This window comes from Rhinolophus sinicus, chromosome 14 (assembly GCF_057876585.1).
Source record: "Rhinolophus sinicus isolate RSI-liver-muscle chromosome 14, RSI-T2T, whole genome shotgun sequence".
In the NCBI taxonomy this organism is placed as follows: Eukaryota; Metazoa; Chordata; class Mammalia; order Chiroptera; family Rhinolophidae; genus Rhinolophus; species Rhinolophus sinicus.
In genome coordinates, this window is record NC_142514.1 from 143,879,098 (window position 1) to 143,893,600 (window position 14,503).

Consider the following 14,503-nt stretch of genomic DNA (forward strand, 5'->3'; position numbering starts at 1 on the left):
TAGACCATCTATTGGGACATAAACCTAGCCTCAGCAAATTTAAGAAGATTGAAATCATACGAAGCATATTCTCTGATCACAAGGCTTTGAAATTGGATATCAACTGCAAAAAGAAAGCAGAAAAAACCATGAATACATGGAGATTAAACAACATGCTTTTAAAGAACAACTAGGTCAAAGAAGAAATAAGTGGAGAGATCAAAAGATACATAGAAACAAATGACAATGAAAATACATCCTACCAAAATTTTTGCGATGCAGGGAAAGCAGTTTTAAGAGGGAAATTTATATCATTACAGGCCTATCTCAAGAAACAAGAAAAATCCCAAATAAATAACCTCACATTACACCTTAAAGAACTAGACCAAGGTCAGCAGAAGAAAGGAAATAATAAAAATCAGAGCAGAACTAAATGAAATAAAGAACAAAAAGACAACAGAAAAAATTAATGTGACAAAGAGCTGGTTCCTTGGAAAGATCAACAAAATTGACAAACCCTTGGCTAGACTCACTAAGACAAAAAAAGAAAAGACACTAATAAACGAAATCAGAAATGAAAGAGGGGAAGTTATCACGGATGCCACCGAAATACAAAAGATCATCCAAGAATACTATGAAGGACTATATGCCACCAAATTCAGTAACCTAGAAAAATGGACAAGTTCTTAGAAACATATAGCCTTCCTAGGCTGAATCATGAAGAATTGGAAATAGACTGATCATCAGTAAGGAAATTGAATCAGTCATCCAAAACCTTCCTAAAAGCAAAAGTCCGGGACCAGATGGCTTCACTAGTGAATTCTACCAAACCTTCGAAAAGGATGTAATACCTATTCTGCTTAAACTCTTCCAAAAAATTGAAGAGACAGTACTCCCTGACTCATTTTATGAGGCCAACAGTACCCTGATACCAAAACCTGGTAAGGATAACACAAAAAAAGAGGACTACAGACCAATATCTCTGATGAATACAGATGCAAAATTCTAAAAAAAGTCTAGCAAATCGAATGCCACAATACATTAAAAAGATTTTTCATCACGACCAAGTGGGGTTAATCCCAGGGGCACAAGGATGGTTCAACATATGCAAATCCATCAAAGTGATACATCACATAAACAAAATAAAGGACAAAAATCACATGATTATATCAATTGATGCAGAAAAAGCATTAGACAAGATACAACATCCATTTATGATTAAAACACTTAATAAAATAGGTATAGAAGGAAAATACCATAACATTATAAAGGCCACATATGACAAACCCTCAGCTAATCTCATAATTAATGGTGAAAAACTGAAGCCGTTTGCTCTACATTCAGGAACACGACAGAGCTGACCCCTATCACCTCTGCTTTTCAACATAGTGTTTGAAGTCCTCACCAGAGCATCAGGCAAGAGAAAGAAATAAAAGGCATCCAAATTGGGAATGAAGAAGTTAAATAGTCACTCTTTGCAGATAACATGATGCTATATATATAGAAAATCCTGAAGACTCCACCAAAAAGCTATTAGAAACAATCAACGAATACAGTAAAGTTGCCAGCTACAAAATCACTGTACAAAAGTCCATTGCATTTCTATATACTAACAATGAAATCTCAGAAAAACAAATAAGAAAAATAATTCCTTTTGCAATTGCAACAAAAAGAATAAAATACCTAGGAATAAACTTAACCAAGGATGTGAAAGACCTATATGCTGAAAACTATAAGACATTTTTAAAAGAAATTGAAGAAGACACAAAGAAATGGAAAGACATTCCATGCTCATGGATTGGAAGAATCAACATAGTTAATATGGCCATATTACCCAAAGCAATATACAGATTTCATATAATCCCCATCAAAATTCCAATGTCATTTTTTAAGAAATAGAACAAAAAAATCATCAGATTTGTTTGGAACCACAAAAGACCCTGAATAACCAAAGCAATCTTAAGAAAAAAAGAATAATGCTGGAGGTGTCACACTCCCTTACTTTAACTTGTATTACAGTGCAACAATAATTAAAACAGTGTGGCATTGTCAGGTAAACAGACACATAGACCAATGGAATAGAATTGAGAACCCAGAAATAACACCACCTAAATATGGACAGATAATTTTTGACAAAGAAGCAAAAAAACATACAATGAAGAAAAGACAGCCCCTTCAATAAATGGTGCTGGCAGAATTGGAAAGCCACGTGCAAAAGAATGAAACTGAACTGCTATCTGTCACCATGTACCAAGCTTAATTCAAAATGGATCAAAGACTTAAGCATAAAACCTGAAACAATAAACTGCACAGAAGAAAACATAGGTACTAAACTTGTGGACCTTGGGTTCAAAGAGTGTTTTATGAATTTGCCTCCAAAAGCAAAGGAAATAAAAGCTGAAATAAATTAATTGGATTATATCAAACTTAAAAGCTTCTGCACAGCAAAAGAAACCATCGACAAAGAGGCAACCAACTGAATGGGAGAAGATTTTTGCAAAGAGTGCCTCCAATAATGGGCTAATATCCAAAATGTACAAGGAACTCATACAACTCAACAACAAAAAAACAAACAACCCAACTGAAAAATGGGCAGAGGACCTGAAGAGACATTTCTCCAAAGAGGACATACAAATGGCAAATAGACATATAAAAAAATGCTCAACATCACTAATCATCAGAGAAATGCAAATAAAAACCATAATGAGATATCACCCTGGTTAGAATGGCTATCATCAACAAGACAAATAGTAACAAGTGTTGGAGAGGCTGTGGAAAAAAAGGAACCCGCATACACTGTTGGTGGGAATGCAGATTGGTGCAGCTTCTATGGAAGGCAATGTGGAAGTTCCTCAAAAAATTACAAATAGAATTACCATATGACCCAGCAATCCCTCTACTGGGTATCTACCCAAAAAATCTGAAAACATCTATCCATAAACACAGGTGTGCTCCAATGTTCATTGCAGCTTTATTTACGGTGGCCAAGACATGGAAACAACCAAAATGTCCTTCGATAGATGAATGGATAAAGAAGTCGTGGTATGTATACACAATGGAATACTACTCGGCGGTAAGAAAAGATGAAATAGGACCATTTGTGACAACATGGATGGATTGAGATTATAACGCTAAGCAAAATAAATCAGACAGAAAAAGTAGACAACCATATGATTTCACCGATATGTGGTATATAAACCAAAAACAACAAAAGAACAAGACAAGCAAATGAGAAACAAAACTCATAGACACAGACAATAGTTTAGTGGTTACCAGAGGGTAAGGGGGGAGGGGGTAATAGATGAGGGTAAAGGGGATCAATATACGGTGATGGAAGGAGAACTGACTTTGGGTGGTGAACACACAATATGATTTATAGAGGATGTAATACAGAATTGTATACCTGAAGTTTATGTAACTTTACTAACAATTGTCACCCCGATAAACTTTAATTAAAAAAAAATCCAAACAATCTGATTAAAAGATGGGCAGAGGACCTGAATAGACACTTTATCAAGGAGGACATACAGATGGTCAACAGATATATAAAAAGATTGTCAAAATTGCTAGTTATAAGTGAAATGCAAATCAAAACCATAATGAGATGCCACCTCATACTTGTTAGAATGGCTATTCCCAATAAGACAAGAAATCACAAGTGTTGGAAAGGAAATGGAGAGGAGGGAACACTTGCACACTGCTGGTGGGAATGTAAATTAGTGCAGCCACTGTGGAAACTTACCATATGACCTACCAACCCCTCTCCTGGATATCTACCTGAAAAATTTGAGAACACTTATTTGTAATGATGTATGTAGACCTATGTTCATTGCAGGATTCTTCACAATAGCCAAGACATGGAGACAATCTACATGTCCTTTGACAGATGACTGGATAAAGAAAGTGTGGGACACATATAAGATGGAATACCACTGAGCCAAAAAAAGATAAAATATTGCCATTTGTGATAATATGCATGGGCCTTGGTAGTATTATTGTAAGTGAAATAAGACAGATGAAAAACTCAAGCGATGTATGATTTCACTCTTGTGGGATACAAAACAAAAAGTAACAAATGAACAAACAAAACAAATAAACTAAAATATAAATTAATTGATAGAGACACCAGAATGATGGTTATCAGAGGAGAAGGTGGGTGGGGAGAAGATGAAAAGGGTAAAAGGGGGTTAAATGCATGGTGATGGAAAGAAACTAGGGTGTGGATGGTGGACACACAATAGAGTATACAGATGTCATATTATGAAGTTGTACACCTGGAATTTATATAATGTAATTAACCAATTTCACCCCAATAAATTTAATAAAAAATAATAAATTGGCCATTCTGGGTGGCCTGGACGTGAAAATAACTCATTTAAATGTTTTACTTCCTAGTTTCCAATTGAAGTATTCTTTCTGGATGAATATTTGAGTGAATACACCTGCAGGTTCAACTACTATGCTAGCATGTTCCACTGAGGGATTTTTCAGAGTTTAGCTTCCAAGAATAAAGAAATTTAAAAGGCTATGCAGAGATATGGAGCTCTTAAAGGAGACGTGTAGGCTAGATTGAGACGTGTTGCCAACATCTGAATGACTAATATGGTTTCCAGAAGGGTGGATCAAAAAGAATATTGGAGAAAAATTATCAGAGAAACAATAGAACATTTTCCAGAGCTACAATATAACCTGATTTTTTTTATAATGAAAGTATACATAAAATGTTGAACATAATAATAATAATAATAATAATAATAATAATAATAATAAGTCTATTTAGATATATCCTGGCAATATTCTCATACTCTTTGAATAAAGAGTAAAGAATTTAAAGATTAAACAAATGAATAAACTTGTCAATTATACTTCAATTAAACAAAAAACAGACAAATACCAAATGAACAAATTATGTTATTTATAGGAAAATTAAAAGCAGACTGATATCAGAGTTCTCAGCAGCAGCACGGAATACTATATGGTATTACAAGACTACTTTTAAAATTCTGAAGGACTATGATTTGAAATCTTATATGTCAACCAAATTAGTAAAGAAACAAGTAAAAATAGTAGTGGAATAACTGTTATATAAAGTATAAATTAAGACCAATCTGTAATTAAAATTCCAGCTGGTTCAGTATAGGAAATGGTGCTATGGGTGAAGGTGTGTGTGTGTGTGTGTGTGTGTGTGTGTGTGTGTGTTCAGATTGAATAAGTACAGGGTTGATAGAAAATTATTTTTGAATGTATAGCATAAAAATGGAGGTTAGTTATGGCATAAATGGGTGATTGCATCTTCACTAATGTAATAAAATGAAATTAAGAAATCTGAATTAGTACCACAAAGGTAGGAAAGAAACAATCCAAACAAAACCAGAAATCATGAAATCACATAAAAAAAATAAAATGACAGTAATTAGCCAATATTTTTATTCCTACATATATGTCAATAGAAGCGGGTGTACACATGCATCAAGACACATCCACTGGAATGTTTATAGCAGTGCTACTCCTAAAGGTCATAAATTGGAGACAACTGATATGTCCATTCACAGACAAAAGGGTAAATAAATTGTGGCATAGTCATACAATGGAATGTTATACATAATGAAAACAAATGTCACAGCTACATACATTACTGTGGGAGAATCTTGCAATATTAAGTTGTCAGAAAGAAGTCAAATACAAAACAATGCATGCAGTATGATTCCACATAAAGAAAGTTAAACAACTGGCAAAATTTAAGTTATACTGTTAGAAGTCTGAATAGTGACTAGTGTAAACTTTTGGGAAGTAGAGAGGATTAATAATAAGTAGATACGGGTATGAGAGATTGTTCTGGGATACAGGCAGTGTTCTAATACTCCATCTGGGCATGCTTACATGGTCATTTAATTTGTGGTACATCACTGAGCTGTAAATCCTAGTAGGCTCTACTGTGATGGGATGATCTCTATAGCTTGTGAAGTCATTGGCAAATGGAGGAAGGATCAAAAAGACCAGGAGAAAGGACCAAAGCACTCTTTGTTTTGTTTCCATGACAGTCGGGATAACCTGCATCCTTTCTACCTATAAGTAATGTTGCATGCATGTGTTTCCTGGTTTTGAGGTTCATATCTCTTGTAATCACAAAACAGAAAGCAGGCAATCTCAGACCTCATATGGAGAAGCCCCTGAGAACTTGTGTCCTATTTCTTGAGCTGTCTGAGAAGCCTGGGCATGGTCAGTCTGAGACAGATTTAAAGCAAATAGCCTCATACATATATGGTAGAATGATTTTCAAGTGGGAAAGGGAAGTCTTTCAACAAATGGTGCTGGCACAATTAGATATTGACTGGGACATAAATAAACATTAACCCTACATCATACCAGACACAAAGTAATTCAAAATAGACCAAAGGCTTAAATGTAAATGCTAACATAAAAGTTTTAGAGGAAAACATAGTGAAAATGTCCATGGCCTTGCAGTAGGCAAAACTTTTTTAGGACACTAAAATCATGAATCATAATAGAAAAACTTGATCAATTAGACTTAATCAAAATAAAAACTTTTTTATTTATCACATTACACTCTCATTAGAATGGCTTACATGAAAAGACTGACAATATCAAGTGTCATGGAGAATGGAGAGAGCAACTAGAACTCTCACACACTGTTCTTGGTAACCGCTTTAGAAGACTGTTTGGCAATTTCTTAAAAAGTTAAACATACACCTGCCATACAACTCATACATTTCACTTCTAGGTATCTACCCCAGAGAAATAAAAATACATGTCATCACAAAGTTTTCTGTATAGATATTCATAGCATCTTTTTTCATAATAGCCCCAAATTGGAAATTGTCTAAATGTCCATCAATAGATTAACAGATAAAATATGGTATGCAATGAAATGCTACTCAACAATAGAAACTACTGAAACTACAGAAACAATAGAAACTACAATGAATAACTACTCTTACAGACAACAACATGGTTGAATTAAAAAAAATATGGGTGAAAGAAGCCATCAACAAAATAATACACAACTGTATTATTCCATTTATAGGAAACGCAAACTAATTTATAGTAAGAAAAAGCATTTCAGTGGTTTACTGGGGCAGGGTCAGAGTGAGGCATAGATGGCAAAGGGGCACTAGGTGTTTTGGGGGATCATCAAAGTGTTTTGTATCTTGATTGTGGGAATGGTTTCAAGGTTTCAGTGCTTTCAACTTGGCAAAGTTCATCAAAATATGTACCTTAAATGTATGCATTTAATTGTGAATAAATTATTTCTCAATACACTTGACATAAAAAAAAAAAACCAAAAAGACCTTTAAGCCAGGATAGAGGAAGTCACATGAAGCCATATCCTATGTACATTTCAGTGGGAGACATAGAGCCCATTTATATGGGAGTATATGCTCACACTTAGACATGACATTCCTAGGACGATTTTACCCTATATTCTAATTTGCTTCCAAACTACTGAGGTGTCTGGGATGTTACCCAAAAGTATTCTGAAGCCAAATAGCAGGAGGATAATTTTTCCCTTCCCTCGGTTGTTTTTACATTTCTGTCCTTTTATATCTAGTGATTAGTAGTAAATCCCCTAGATACAGATGAAGCAAGAGGCATTGTTTTGAGGACAGAAAGGAACTGAACTGGACCCCAGACCAGGATCAGCCAAGTGCTTGGAGGATGTCTGTGAATAATTGAGGAGAGTGAAGAAGAACGTTGAATCCCTGGCGGCTGAAGGGAATGAAACACTTCCAGGGCCAGCCTGGCACATAGATGTGCTTCTCACCAGCAGGGGCCCATGAGGTGGGGTATAAAAAAGTACATCCCAAATTGCACCCCCCACCTTCTTTCCAAACCTTTTCCTCTGTTGGTTTCTCAACACACTCATTCTAGTCCCATCTTCCCAGTGTCTCAGGCCCAATAGAGTGTCATCTTTGACTCTTCTCTCTTCTTCAGTGTCCACAATCAGACATCACATCTTCATAGTTTTACATCTAATTTACATACACTTATCTCCTCCTAAATGCCAGGCATTTTGCTAGACAATGAGGTTAGAGAAATAAGTAAGAAAAGGTGTGAGACGGTCCCGTGAATCCACAGTCCTGAAGCACAGAGAGAGGGCTAGGATTGCAGGAAAGATTACACCCAACAGCATGAGTTGAGCCTCCTCCTTGGTGACTTCACTTTCTAATTCGAGAGAATGTAGATGCCATATTGTCAGAACTTTCTCACCTTTAATTATTTTTATCTTAAAATTAAGACTGTAATTCATCCTTGTGTTTTTCCCTGCAGTCGTTAAGGAAGAAGTGTCCCTAAGTCCTTTGCAATACTAACTGTCCTCTAACTCCTGCTCCTACTCAACTCCTCTTGGGTCTTGTTTTCTATTATCTCAAGTCTAAAATATCTTGAGTACCTTACTTTCATGGTTGCTTTGCTCTGGACAAGAAAACATACTCAAGCCTTCCCATTCCATTTAAAGAAAGATTGGATCCTGCCTCCTCCATAAGCTTTTATCTCCTTTATATTCCCTTTATTGCCACATTTCTCACAAAGGATTTGCAATTTAGCACTTCTGATTCAATAAATGTTTGTTGATAAAGTGAATCAATGAATGTATCTCATCCACTTATTAGTCTCATTTCTGCCCCTATCTTTTAAAGAAAAATTCTCTATAAGCCCAGTACTCACACTCCAGTTACCCAGTCCAGAAGGCCCCTCCAATATTGTCATCCTGCTCATTCTATGGACCTTCTCTTTGTTGATTATCTCCCCTCTCTTGTACCCATCATGATAATGTGCCCTTAAGCAAACTACATCATGTAAGTATCATGGATGTGATGCTTATCAAAGATATGTTAAAAATTCCAGCATTTATTCCACACATATGTATTGAGGACTTTCAGCATGCTGGGAAGTGCTCTAGGAGCTGTGGGGTGATTGATGAATAAGAGAGGTTAGATCCCTGCCCTTTGAGAGTTTGCATTCTAGTCAAAGGAAGCAGCCCATAAACTTGTGAAGAATTGAATAAGCAAAACAATTTCATATTGTTTTAAGTGCTAAGATAGAAATAAGCAGATAATGGGATGGAAAGTAACTTGAGGCTACTTTTGATCATGTCGTTAAAGAATATGTGTTTGCGGGGTTGTGCCTCTGGTGCCGATGATGAGCTGCTATAGACTCTTCTTGCCGTGTCCAACCTTTTCCAGTAAGTATCAAATTTAATGATGCATAAATTCTATTTCTGGGTATCTATCTGAAGGAAAAGAAAACACTAACCAGAAAAGATCTACACACTCATGCTTATTGAAGTATTATTTATAATAGTCAAACATAAAATAACCTAAGTATCCCTGGATGGATAAATGGATAAAGACAATTTTATATGTAAAGTGGAATATTATCCAGCCATTAAAAAGAAGGAAATCTTGCCATTTGCAACGTGGACCTTAAAGGCATTATGCTAAGTTGGTAAGTCAGTCAGCAAAGGAAAGGTATGATCTCACTAGTATGTGGAAACCAAAAGCACACAAACAAATAAACGAAAGCAACAATGGAACCCCCAGAGAACAGATTGGTGGTTGCCAGAGGTGGGGGACAAAATGGGTGAAGGACGTCAAAAGGTACTAATTTACAGTAATAAAATGAATGAGTCCTGAAGATATAATGTACAGCATGGCGACTTTAGTTGATAATATTGTATTATATATTTGAAAGGTGCTAAGAGAGTTAATCTTAAAAGTTCTCGTCACAAGGAAAATAACGTAACTTTGTGTGGTGATAGATGTTACCTAGATTTAATGTGGTGATCATTTTGTAATATATACATATATCAAATCATATGTTGTACAGTAGAAACTAATGATATACGTCAATTATATCCCAATTAAAAAAGGTTTCAAAAAATTTCAGCTTGCCTCTTAGTCTCTGCCTGGTATCCTAGATCTTATTGTTCCTTCTGTATTTGGAGCTGTCCATTGGACTTGTTGGATGAGCTATGTAGAACAGCTTGTCCAATTAGAAACTCATCCTAACTTCCTGGCTCTAGCCATTTTGGGGTATCCATCCAATTCTGATGGCAGAAATGGTGATGTGGCCACCTTTTATGTCTTGAAGCCATTTCTTTCCTATTTCTTTCCATAAACTGTGGTCCCTATTGGATACGTATTAAATATTGGGCATTAGTAGGCATATTTATTTGACTGATCTCTATGAAAAGCCCTTGAATCTGTTACCTCACTTCCTATTTGGTCCATTTTCTACATGGCATCCTGAAAGTTATATTTCAATCATTTGTTTACAAAAATTTGAATACTCTTTGTGGGGACAGAGCCAGGAGTGCAGTTTCCAGGCTCATGGCCTCATGTGGAAAGGTGCTGGCTCAGGTAGTAAATGGCCATCAACTGTGATTGGATGGCCATCAGCTGTGGCTAGTTGGCCGTCAGCTGTAACCAGTGAGCCATTGGCCACTAATATAACTGCTGCGGCTAAGGAGGAGAGCCGAGGAGAGCTGAGGAGAGTAGAGGAGCAGAGTCGAGGAGAGTGGAGGAGAGTCGTCGGTCGGTTGGCGGAGGAGCGGACGGCGGGTCGCACGTCCGGTGAACCCAGCCTCCAGTGAGACCATAGTGGTATGACTCCCCTACCTATGGCTCCGTGGGTGTTCCTTTTTGGCCTCACCATATCCTGCGTTATTTATTTATTTATTTTTTATTAAATTTATTAGGGTGACAATTGTTAGTAAAATTACGTAGATTTCAGGTGTACAATTCTGTATTACATCATCTATAAATCCCATTGTGTGTTCATCACCCAGAGTCAGTTCTACTTCCATCACCATATATTTGATCCCCCCCACCCCCCACCCCCCACCCCCCACCCCCCACCCCCCACCCCCCTTACCCTCTGGTAACTATCCTGCGTTCTTATGTAGGGAGTGGGAGCAGAGACCCCGCCGGACGCCCCGCACGACAAACAGTCTCAGGAAGACCAGGAGGAGCAGCTGCTGGAGAGCTGGACCCCCATGGAGGGGTGGGAGGACATGGACGGTTCCCCAACCAGCATAGGCCGGAGAAAGCTAAGGTCATTGCGGCCCTGTGGGCTGAGAAGTGCCTGCTGAGGCCCTCACCCCCAGGTTGGGGAGGACTTGGAGCCCTCACCCTGTGGAGAGGGCACAGATTGTGAGGCTCACAGCCCTCGCAAATGACTGTGGACTATGGGGAATTGCCATCCATCCCTGATTTGATGGACCGCTTGACTGTTTGCTTGGGAATGTACCACCATGTAGTGGAATCGGTGGATGTTTGCTTCCTGTCTCTTGACTGGCCACCATCGAGAATATGTAAGCACGTTGACTATGAGCCACTGTTATTCCAGCACAGTACCCTGAGAGGCTCAGAGAGAGTGGCAGTGCCCTGAGAGGCCCTGGCTATGCCCGGGGAGACTGTTGGTACCCTAAGAAGCCCAGGAAATCTGGCTGTGGCCAGAAGGACTCGCGGTGCCCTGAGAAACCCTGGCTGTGCCCAGAGAGCCTGGCTGCATCCAGGATATTGCATTCACCTCCAGGCTCCTTGCACAGGGCCCCTCGCAGAACACGCTTGTCACTTAGATTGTAAGGTGAGACCTTGTAGGTGTGGAGTGTGGGGACAGAGCCAGGAGTGCAGTTTCCAGGCTCATGGCCTCATGTGGAAAGGTGCTGGCTCGGGTAGTAAATGGCCATCAACAGTGATTGGATGGCCATCAGCTGTGGCTAGTTGACCGTCAGCTGTAACCAGTGAGCCATTGGCCACTAATATAACTGCCATGGCTACACTGGCAGAAAATGGGGGCTAGCAAGCATGGATTGCAGAGAGGTGAGGAGTATAGTGGTATGACTCCCCTATCTATGGCTCTGTGGGTGTTCCTTTTTGGACTCACCATGTCCTTTGTTCTTATGTGGGGAGCGGGACCAGAGACCCTGCATAACACCCTGCATGACACTCTTCATTGGTTTATGATATGATCAAATTACTTGGCCCTGGCATTCAAGACCCCTCCTAACTTGGCAACAGTCAACCTAATTCCTTTCACAAATGCTCTTTTTCCTTTTCCTAACTTCTAGTTCACTTTCTTCACTTAGAAACTGCACTCTGCCATCTTTCCTCAACCTCATAGTTTTCTAAATCCTGTATATTGAGGGGGAGCAGAATACACCACCCCAACATGTGCCACTTTAGCACGTGGATTGCTTTGAGCTAAAGGCAATTAGGACCAAGCAGACTCAGGAAAAACTTTTAACCTCTCCCTTGACTGCCTAAAAGCATTTATGGGGGCCAGTACTAGGAAGAGAGAAGAGAGCTATAACCAGAGACAACTTTTTATATCAGAAAGACATTATCTGCATGGCATGACAAACATTTGTTTACCAAACATTTGCTCTTTTCATCTTCATCTGAATTGTCTTCCTCCCCCTTGCAGCTCCAGACCCCCACCCCCTTCTCCTTAGCTCAGGATGGCATATAAGCCTCAACTGCCAGACTGCCTTTGAGTCTTCATGTCTTTGTGGGGCTCCCATATGTATGTAATTATACTTGTTTTTTTCCTGTTAATCTGTCTTACATTGATTTAATTATTAGACCAGTCAACAAACTGAGAAGGAAAGAAGGACGTTTTTCCTCTTCTCTATTATTATATCCATCAGTCCTTTTCCATTTTCTCTGCCTAGGACTTTATATTCCTGACCCAGGTCAAGTTTCTCCTTATTTTTGAAGCCATCCCTTTATCTTCCAGATTGAGTAAATACCTCTCTTCTCTGTGCTTAAACAATAATTCCTGCTACTAACATGAATCATAATAACAATGTTAATCTTTTCCTGAGCCTTTTATTTCTGGAAAACAATTAAAGAAATATGTCCATCCTTTTTGCTCTAAGATATGGCTTTCTGTAAAGAACCACTCTTCCCCATATGACTTGGTTAGATAAGACTCACCAATGTCTCTTTTTTTCACTTATAACGAGGCCAGATACAAACCCTTCAAATTCCCTTTTTTTTTTTGCCTCAGAAAAGATGAACTGAGCCGTTTGTCTCCACTGATCACTTGAAACAAACACTTGTAACTAAACCATCACTAAGCTTCTTTCCTTTCTCCAGGCCCCTGAACTTTGACCGGCCTTCCTTCTGACCCAGGAAACAACCCCTCCTTAAAGATCCTGCCTGAGAATCAGCCAATCTCATGGAAACACATTTCGATTATCCCACTCCCTCCATACCCTGTTCTTTCTAGTAGAACCTTGTTGATCAATCCACATAAAAGAAAATTCCTTTCTTCCTGGCCTGTCTGTTGCTTGCAGCTCTGTAGTTGTATTGCTTTCCTTATTTCTACAGTCTCTTTCCCCTTGTTTCAATAATCCTTTCAAATAAAGTCTCTATTTACCTGTCTAGATTTATTTTTATTTATAACACAAATTTCCAAGTTCTTTAATTGTCTGTTGAGATAATGTACCTCCTTTCCCCCCACATTTGGAGCTGTGCTTTGGAATAATGACAAGGCCAGATTCATGTTTGTGTTCTTAGCATGTCTTAATCTGTCTGTTCCCTATGACTATTTCCATCAATTTCTGTCCCCACTTTAGTGTTTGAGTCTGTCTTTGTATCTGTCTACCCCATTTTCCGCCTTCTTCACCTACCTGTCTCCTTTAAGCCTGTTAGGTCTCTGAATGTTAGAGACCTTGACTTAATGTTAGGTCTCTGAATGTTAGGTCTGAGACCTTGATTTGCAGACAGAGCCATGTCTGCAAGAAAACAACAAAATGTCTGTTGGCCTGCACCTGCAGACAGAGCCAAAGTTGTGATAACAGAAAACGCCACAAAACAGCTACTGGCTTACAGGCAGTCAGCATTTTCTGTTGAAACAATGCTACCCTGTCAGCACAGCTTCTATAAAACCCTCCTAACCCCCTCCCTCCAGGCTGCAAGTCTCCTTTAGACATTAAGGCCGGGACTGTAGCTGTCTTTGCTCAGTCCAAAATACTTTTCTGTGTTAACAGTAAAAACTTTCTTAACTTGCCTGACCATGCGTGTTCCTTTACTGGCTGACCTGTCAGGGCCAACTTCTGTCTTCAGGTTGCTCCAGAGAGACCTGCTTGTAGAGTAAGTTCCTTCCCTGAGTCTGGTGGGTGCTGACTCACATCTCCAGCCCAGGCTTTGGCTCCTTTGGTGACAGAGGGGCCTGATTTTATCCTCTAAGCCGGAAGGGAAAAATTGGTTTCATTTTTGTTTTCTTTGGTTCTTTTTTTCTTTAAAAAATTCAGCTGACTAAAGTGAACCCTGTTTGTTTATTTTTGTTGCAATCCGTGGGTTTTTTAATTACTGCAATTAGAAGAAGACTGATGTTTGTACATGTACATGTGAGTGTGTGTACGCGCATGTGTATGTGTGTGTGTGTGTGTGTGTGTGTGTGTGTGTGTGTGTGTGTGTACAAAGGTGAGGGTGGGGTGAGCCCAAGATAATGAACATAGAAACAGGACTGGGAGAGAATTGGAAGAAGAGACATG

At 38.7% G+C, this 14,503-nt stretch overlaps 1 protein-coding gene across 2 annotated transcripts in view; it reads right to left on the reverse strand.

Moving 5' to 3' along the window:
• LOC109439684 (interferon-induced very large GTPase 1-like) overlaps window positions 1-14,244 on the reverse strand; it is a 40,690-nt gene extending 26,446 nt beyond the window's left edge. Inside the window, exon 1 of one of the 2 annotated variants that reach the window (XM_074335913.2) lies at window positions 14,047-14,244. The gene's annotated coding sequence lies outside the window, so the exon portion shown is untranslated. Of the gene's footprint in view, window positions 1-14,016 lie in introns of both variants that reach the window. The other variant, XM_074335912.2, reaches the window with a different exon arrangement.
• Between the last annotated feature and the right edge of the window lie 259 nt (window positions 14,245-14,503).